At 44.0% G+C, this 7,365-nt stretch overlaps 3 non-coding genes across 3 annotated transcripts; 2 read left to right on the top strand and 1 right to left on the bottom strand.

The window, feature by feature from the left end:
• Positions 1-1,097: 1,097 nt before the first annotated feature.
• TRNAY-AUA (transfer RNA tyrosine (anticodon AUA)) lies at positions 1,098-1,189 on the top strand. Its single transcript is given in 2 exon segments — positions 1,098-1,134; positions 1,154-1,189. It is a non-coding gene; the product is annotated as a tRNA-Tyr (tRNA).
• A 1,318-nt stretch (positions 1,190-2,507) lies between these two features.
• TRNAY-GUA (transfer RNA tyrosine (anticodon GUA)) lies at positions 2,508-2,599 on the bottom strand. The gene is given in 2 exon segments: positions 2,508-2,543; positions 2,563-2,599. It is a non-coding gene; the product is annotated as a tRNA-Tyr (tRNA).
• Positions 2,600-4,791: 2,192 nt separating this feature from the next.
• On the top strand, positions 4,792-4,864 carry TRNAA-AGC (transfer RNA alanine (anticodon AGC)). The gene has a single exon. It is a non-coding gene; the product is annotated as a tRNA-Ala (tRNA).
• The last annotated feature ends 2,501 nt before the right edge of the window (positions 4,865-7,365 follow it).

Here is a 7,365-nt window from a genome sequence, read left to right as displayed (position 1 = left end):
TCCTGCAATGCAAGTGGAAGGCCTAATGATGAGATATTCACGCCCTAACTTTAATACTATCGGCCAAGCTCTATCTAAATCAAATGTCCTAACATATTATCTCGAAAAGTGGTTTACAGATCCTCGTCTCCAGTGCGAGACAAAAGGTTCGGGGGAAAGTTCAAGGCAAGTTTTCGTAATTTTGGCAATAAGTTTCACCTCAGTGTCCGAGAAATAAATACAGCTGGAAGCGAAATAGTGCCCAACGAGTTCACCGTATTAGCGATGGGGTGACGTCATGCCGCAGCCTAACGCAACAGGACAAAACCTCACGATAGTGATGGACTCCAAACAAACATGCAGAACCCAAGAGGCAGGATCGACAGTATCGCCATAATATTCTACACACGAACAGAGGACAGATAAACACTAAACATAGTATATTATGTGTTCCGGGACATGAGGGGATGAGGGGGAACGTGGCAGCAGACGAGTTACTAACGCTCGATTGTACGCCAACCGAGCACACTCACACTTTGCACCACGGGCACCTTTGACCCTGTTACCCCCACGTACTCAGACATACTCGATCATTACACGGGTCTGCGGAAACGCTACCCAGCCCCACACAAAAGGCTATCCGAAGAGGAGGCGGTAGACTGGCGCAGACTACAAACCGGTACCTACCCGTACCTGTACAAACTACACAAGATTTCTCTGCACAATATGTAAACGAATGTCCGTGGTGCCAAAGTAAACCTACACTAGAGCATGTCACATGAATTTGCCCTAAAGCAGACTTAGAGCCTAGAATAGAGCAGCCGAGTGTGACGCACTGGGAGCACTTGCTGGCCAGCCAGGACGAGGAAGCGCAACGATTTCTCGTACGCCGAGCCACGCTGGCAGCTGTCAAGTGCGGCATCCTGGACCGAGGATCGACCACGGCGCCCAGTGACCCGTAAGGGTCAAGAACACTGCAAATTTGTCGCAAATAAAGTTTTTTCCATCCATCCATCCAACCGGATTCCTAATGTCCAGCAGAGATATGTCGTTCGTGATTGTGGGTCACACAGGTAACAACACCGTCTGCTTAAGGCAGCGTCGATGCGGTGCCTGTTCCGTCGATAGCTCAGTTGGTAGAGCGGTGGACTATAGACGTACTCGCATTGCAGGCATCCATAGCTCGCTGGTTCGAATCCGGCTCAACGGAGGCCGCTTTTTTACGCAGAAAAACAGTTAAAGGACTAAAGTGTACGTTGCCCATGCACCCGTCGCACAGGCTAGACGAATAGTTTATCCTTGCTATTCAGACTGGACAGTAAGAATAGGAAGATGGTGATTATTGGCGCGATAGAACATCGGAGCTTCCATAGAGAATTTCTAGGAAAAAATTTCCACATAAGCTGCGGCTAAAGTTTCACGTCAGTATCGTGATATCCTGGAACCAATCAAAAGGAATAAAGGGATATGGGTAACAAATGACTGACGCTCCGTCCGTGTAACCAATTAGTTTCCACAGAAAGGAAAATCTAGCAGCGGGCGGTATAGAGTCAAGTGGGCGAGTGAGATGTACCAGGTTTTAGGAAAGCCCGGCATTAATTTTTAAAGAATGGTTTTAATGTGAAGATAACCTTTTTGTGCCCCAGTAATACCAGAATTGGCTGACGTCCACAAGAGGCGAATCATGTTAACTATTAAATTGATTAGCTAAATTCGAATAGTAAACTTTTTAACTATTTGCCATCCCTTTTTTGGACAGAATATACTGCCCGTGTTTGGTGGTAGACTTCGATAACTAAATATACGGAGTGCTTACTCTTGGCAAAGGAGCCATATTACCACTACAAAGCAGAGTAATCTGATGCAGTTAACAACAGGCGGAGCTCTTTAAACGCGCTACTTGAGGTCCTGACGTTAGCAAATAGAGGAGGCTGCAACCTCGGTTAAAATCTTCGTAACTCCAAGAACTTCGCATGTTTTGAAGAAGGAATTTTTTTCTGATTCCAGCCGTAAGTATTACATAATTCTAGTGTTAGAAATCTCCCTCTCGGCTTCTACAGCATATCTGCCTCTTAAACAAATTGCGCTAGAGGACAGCTTACACCTATTTTTTTATTTACTTCGTGTGTAGAATGAGTGGGATTCAAGTTATAACACTGACAAAGCATTAGTTAATTGTCGACCACATTTATTGTCATTTCTCATCTGCATTTATAGACACAGCTTCTGTGAAAATGCTTTCTTAGCAATTCTCCATAGAAGCATTCTTCATTGAACTATAGTGACTGCATTCTTCATCTTCCTATTCTTACTGTCTCCTCAGGAGAGCTATGATAAACTATTCTTCTACCCTGCGCGACCGGTGTGCAACGTACGCTTTTGAAAACATGCCCGGTCTTTGTAATAATTCGGGTGAACTTAAGCATAAATCGTTTTCAGTAAGGTCTGGCACAAAAGCGGCTTAAAAGTGGGTAAAAAAGTGGTTGGTCAGTCCTGAACTGAGGTCCTGCATTTAAAAAAACATTCCCTCCGTCGAGCCGGATTCGAACCAGCGACCTATGGATGCCCGCAATGAGTGTATCTCTACAGTCCACCGCTCTACCAACTGAGCTATCGACGGAACGGTGACTGCCTCGCGGCTGACTTTAGCAGACGGTGGCGTTACCTGTGTGACCCACATTCGCGGATGGCGCGTGTCTGCCGCGCCTCAGGAAACTGATTATTCCGCGGTATGACGTCATCCCATCGCCAACGGGATGCGCTCCTGCAGCCCTATTTCGCTTCCAACTGCTATTTATTTTCTTCGAAGCGTCCTCTGCTTGCATTTCTCTTTCGGAGACTGCGCCGAAATTTCCAAGTCTTATAAATCTTGCCTTCTTCAAACTTGCCTTCAAACTCGCCATCAAACTTGCCATCAAATTTGTCATCAAACTTTCCATCAAACGTTCCATCAAACTTGCCTTCAAACTTGCCATCAAACTCGCCTTCAAACTTGACATCAAACTTGACATCAAACTTCAATTCAAACTTGCCATCAAACTCGCCATCAAACTCGCCTTCAAATTTGCCTTCAAACTTGCCTTCAAACTTGCCTCGAACGGGTTATATCGAACTGAGCATTACTATGTTCTGCTAGAGTTCTGCTAGCGTTCTGCTTGTTAAGTAATTCCTGTGAGGCTATGTGAGGCATTTGGTCTATATAGAGCTTGGCCGAGAGAATAATGCGACTGTTAATATCACATCAGCCCAGCCGCGTTAACGGGCGTCGCCATCTTTAATTAACCACGTAATGTCAACTACAGAGCAGAACAAAAGTCATGAATTTACCGTATTTCGTCACCAGCGGTCCCTACGTTGGAGAAAGAGATCTGAAGCAGTCAGATAAATACAAATAATTATTACCGCCTTATTCAATTAAGTTATTCCATCATAGTGACGTAGGCACGAAACCGTTTGAAAGGAAGTTAGTTCGGAGGAATCTTATTTTTCGTTGCATTTCCAATGACGTGGAAGGACGGATGGAGTAAGCAGACACGGCAAATACGTAGGTGTTGTATGCATTCCTGCACGGAAACACAAATCGGCTCAGTCACCTGCCAATGCACCAGTACGACCGTGAAAACTCTTAGCGGTTTTGTCGTTATAATTAGGCTTAGCAAAAAGTTTTACTTCAGGAGGCCTGCTGCACCTCTGACGGCTCCTACTATATACATATTTAAGGAACATAATGGTGCAGTTTGAGGAAATAGAGGTGGCGTAATTATGTTAAGGTAATGCGTTTGCTTCATGTCCAACATTCTTGGGCAAAAATTTTGAATATTGGAAAATTTTTTCACTCGCTCCCTTGTCCCTTCCCTTAAGCGCGGTTCAGGTGTCCAACGATATATGAGACAGATACTGCGCCATTTCCTTTCCCCCAAAACCAATTATTATTAAAATCGGAAGATGCTGTTATAGAAATATTGAAGGTAATGGTCCATTCTTCTGATGTATAACAAAATCTTTATTTTAAAGTGCTTCCATCGATCACATCGAAGAGTTAAGACTGCCTTAGAAAACCAAAGGGGGAACGCTTTTGAAGATAGCATAAACGTTAATAGAAAAAAATGCAAGTCTGACGTCGGGTGACACGTGGATATATTGATCGCTACAGTGAAATCTTACGTTATATGAAAAAATGCCGGTCATAAATGGTTTCTCGCTCAAAAATGCTTTTTTCGTCCATAATTGCTGGGTATGGTTCTACTGTTGTTTCAGTACCAGGTGCATATAGTAAGGAAATTGTATATTTTGTGTGGTCCCCATATAACTTGCCAACGCCCATCCACATTTGCTCGCATGATATTGAACTGTTTATTGATGACACACACAGTGGTCAGTAGGCTTAAGCCGTAGATCTGGAATTCAATCCCGGCCACCGCGACTGTGTTTCGACAGATGGGAAACGAAAAATGCGCTCCTGTGCTGTGCGACAGCCGCTCAAGTTAAAGAACCCAGGTGGTTGAAATTAATGCTGATTTCTTCACTACGATGCCAACCATAGCCCATGTGACGAGTTGGGATGTTATAAACCCTCTCTAAGAAAAAAAAAAAGACGCAAGACAAGCGAAGGAGAAACAAGCGTGCGTAGAATGCGAAGGCTGCGTGACTTTGATCTCAAAAACTGATAGTGAGTTTAAGGCGCTAGCGTATACAGCGCCCACAAGATGAAGCGGCAGTTGCCTTCATTCTTCGGCTGCCTTCCGATTCGACCTAGATTTTCTACGCAGCTCCTTACGCTTGTTACAGAGCTCCGTTACAATCTGTTTCGTCGGGGGTGTAGCTCAGATGGTAGAGCGCTCGCTTAGCATGCGAGAGGTACTGGGATCGATACCCAGCACCTCCACTTTAAATTTTTTATATACCTAATTTCTATTTTCTGAAACCTTTTGAAGAAGATCCAGACAACCAAAACTTGCGCGGACGCTGCTGTACCCGGATTGCCGGTGCATTTTTTTTCGGGTGACGTTTATGTATTCGTACGCCCTCTAGCGGTTGTTTTCGATGTAGTCGGTCCCACATAGTGAGCGATAGGGGAGAGACAGAATAGAGCAAAGGCAGGGATGTTCACCGAACAACGCCCAATTTGGTAACCTATATGTGGGAGAGGGGTGTTGGAGGGACTGAAAAAGAACCTTCATGTCAGTTCAAATCAGGTGAGTTAATTTCCCTCTGGATGAGGATGGGACATTCTCAAAAAGCTGCTTTCAGCCACATATTACGACATTTTCAGGAAAGCCACAGAAGCGGTTAGTTATGGAAAAATTCCGAGTTCGGAGTAATGCCACACATAATTTTCCTCTGTAGTGTAAAACTGTACACAAACATAAAAACAGTAAAAAACAGCAAAGAACTAGAAATAGTAACAACAGACACAAGAAAGAGTAAGGGCACAAAAGAAAATAATTAAAAAATATAGGTGCTCATGGAAGTTTTGCACTTAATTTGCGCATGAATAAATGGAGCCACACACACAAGCACATGCACGCACACACTTGCGCGAACACGCAAGTACACATGCGCATGCTATGCGAGCGCTCTACCACCTGAACTACACTCCCGATCAAGAGGTGCAGTAACGGAGCTCTGTAATACTCATGAACCGTTGCCCAGAAAATCTAGGCCGCATTGAAAGACATCCGAAGAACGAAGACAAGAGCCGCTAGGTCTTGCCGCCGCTGTTTACGCGAGCGCCTTAAACACACTATCGGCTTTTGTGATCACAGCCACGGAGCCTTTGCGTTCTACGCGCTTTAGTTTCTGTCTAGCTTGTCTTGCATCTTTCTTTTTATCGGGGGTTTCTAACATCCCAACACTGCACATTACAGCCCATAGGCTACGAGTGACACCATAGTGGATAAATCAGTACTAATTTCAACCAACTGGGGTTCTTTAACGTGCGCTGCCGTCTCACAGTACAGGAGCGCGTTTTTCGTTTCACCTCTATCGTAACACAGTCGCCGCAGCCGGGATTTAATTCCAGACCTACGGCTTAGTTGCAGAGCATCCTACTCACTGTGTTTGCCATCAATAAATAGTTCAATATCATGCAAGCAAATGTGGATGGGGGTTGGGAAGTTATATGCGGACCACATAAATTGTAGTTTCCTTTCGATCAACACCTGGTACTCAGTCAACACTATAACCACACCCAACAATTGTGGGAAAAGCATTTTTGAGCGGGAAACAATTTATGAACGCAATTTTTTCATATAACGTAAGATTTGACTGTAACAGTCTTGCATTTCTTTTCTATTAACGTTCCTGCTATCGACGAGAGCGTTCCCCGTTAGTTTTCTATATGGCAGTCTTAACTATTCGGTGCGACCGATGGAAACAATCTAAAAGAAAGATTTTGCTGTACATCAGAAGACTCGCTCGAGACATTGAGACATGTTTAGCTGTGAGATTTTTCGTAAAAGGAAGAACCGCGATCGGCTGTGATAACCATGGATCTCGGCTCTGCCGACCCGGACGTCGGCGAACGAAGGCACAAGTTTGCAACACCGCAGGCGAGCTTCATTTGAAACAGCTTCCCGGGAAACGATTAATACTCTGGCTATTTTTATTCCAGAATGTGAAAAAAACGCGCCACACAGCGATCGTGTACAACTCTTTCCATCGTTAGTTGGCTAGTCTACGCTAAAAACTGCCCATATATGCAACCGTTCTCACAACGGTCTTGGATTTTTGTCCCCTAATATCTGAAGAGTGCTCCCACCGAAAGTTACGCTATCCCCAAGTGTGCAATAACGATTTCAGGATGACAACGCGATTCGCACCGCGAATTCTCGGAGCCATGGACACGGGACTAGAACAAGCTAGGTTAGTAGTACATGTTCAATCGTTTTTGATAACAACCGGGAAATTCACATTGATATCTCTAATAGCTAAGATCAGGTACAGGTTAGATCATCAGTTATTCTGACTCGTACACACCAGTCCTTTGTAGCTTTTTCATTAATCCATGAACAGTAGTTATCATCTATAAACGTTGAATGTCATTGTAATGTAAACAGGCGTCCTTGCTGCTTCCCCCCTTAACTGTTATTGCAAAAGACACTTATTTATTTATTGACGTAAGAAGTGTGCGTCTTAATTCTGCATATTAAAAATTCTATATATTGGCACTTTGCTGTCAAATACGAACCTAAATAGACGAGATAATTATGACATTCCCAATAATTTGGAATATGTAAGATAAGTTGTAACTGCAGCAGTTCTGCATTTTACAGAAGAGTGACCGTGTAACAACACTGATTTCTTTCTGCCATGTTATTCAGTCCACTAAAAATGCCAAAATAGAATAGCACAGTTAGATGACGATAAAAGGAGTCAAGCCATGTA

The sequence above is a fragment of the Amblyomma americanum genome, chromosome 3 (genome assembly GCF_052857255.1).
Source record: "Amblyomma americanum isolate KBUSLIRL-KWMA chromosome 3, ASM5285725v1, whole genome shotgun sequence".
Lineage (NCBI taxonomy): Eukaryota > Metazoa > Arthropoda > Arachnida > Ixodida > Ixodidae > Amblyomma > Amblyomma americanum.
Note: the sequence above shows the minus strand (reverse complement) of the source record. Positions and strands in the feature narration are given on the sequence as shown.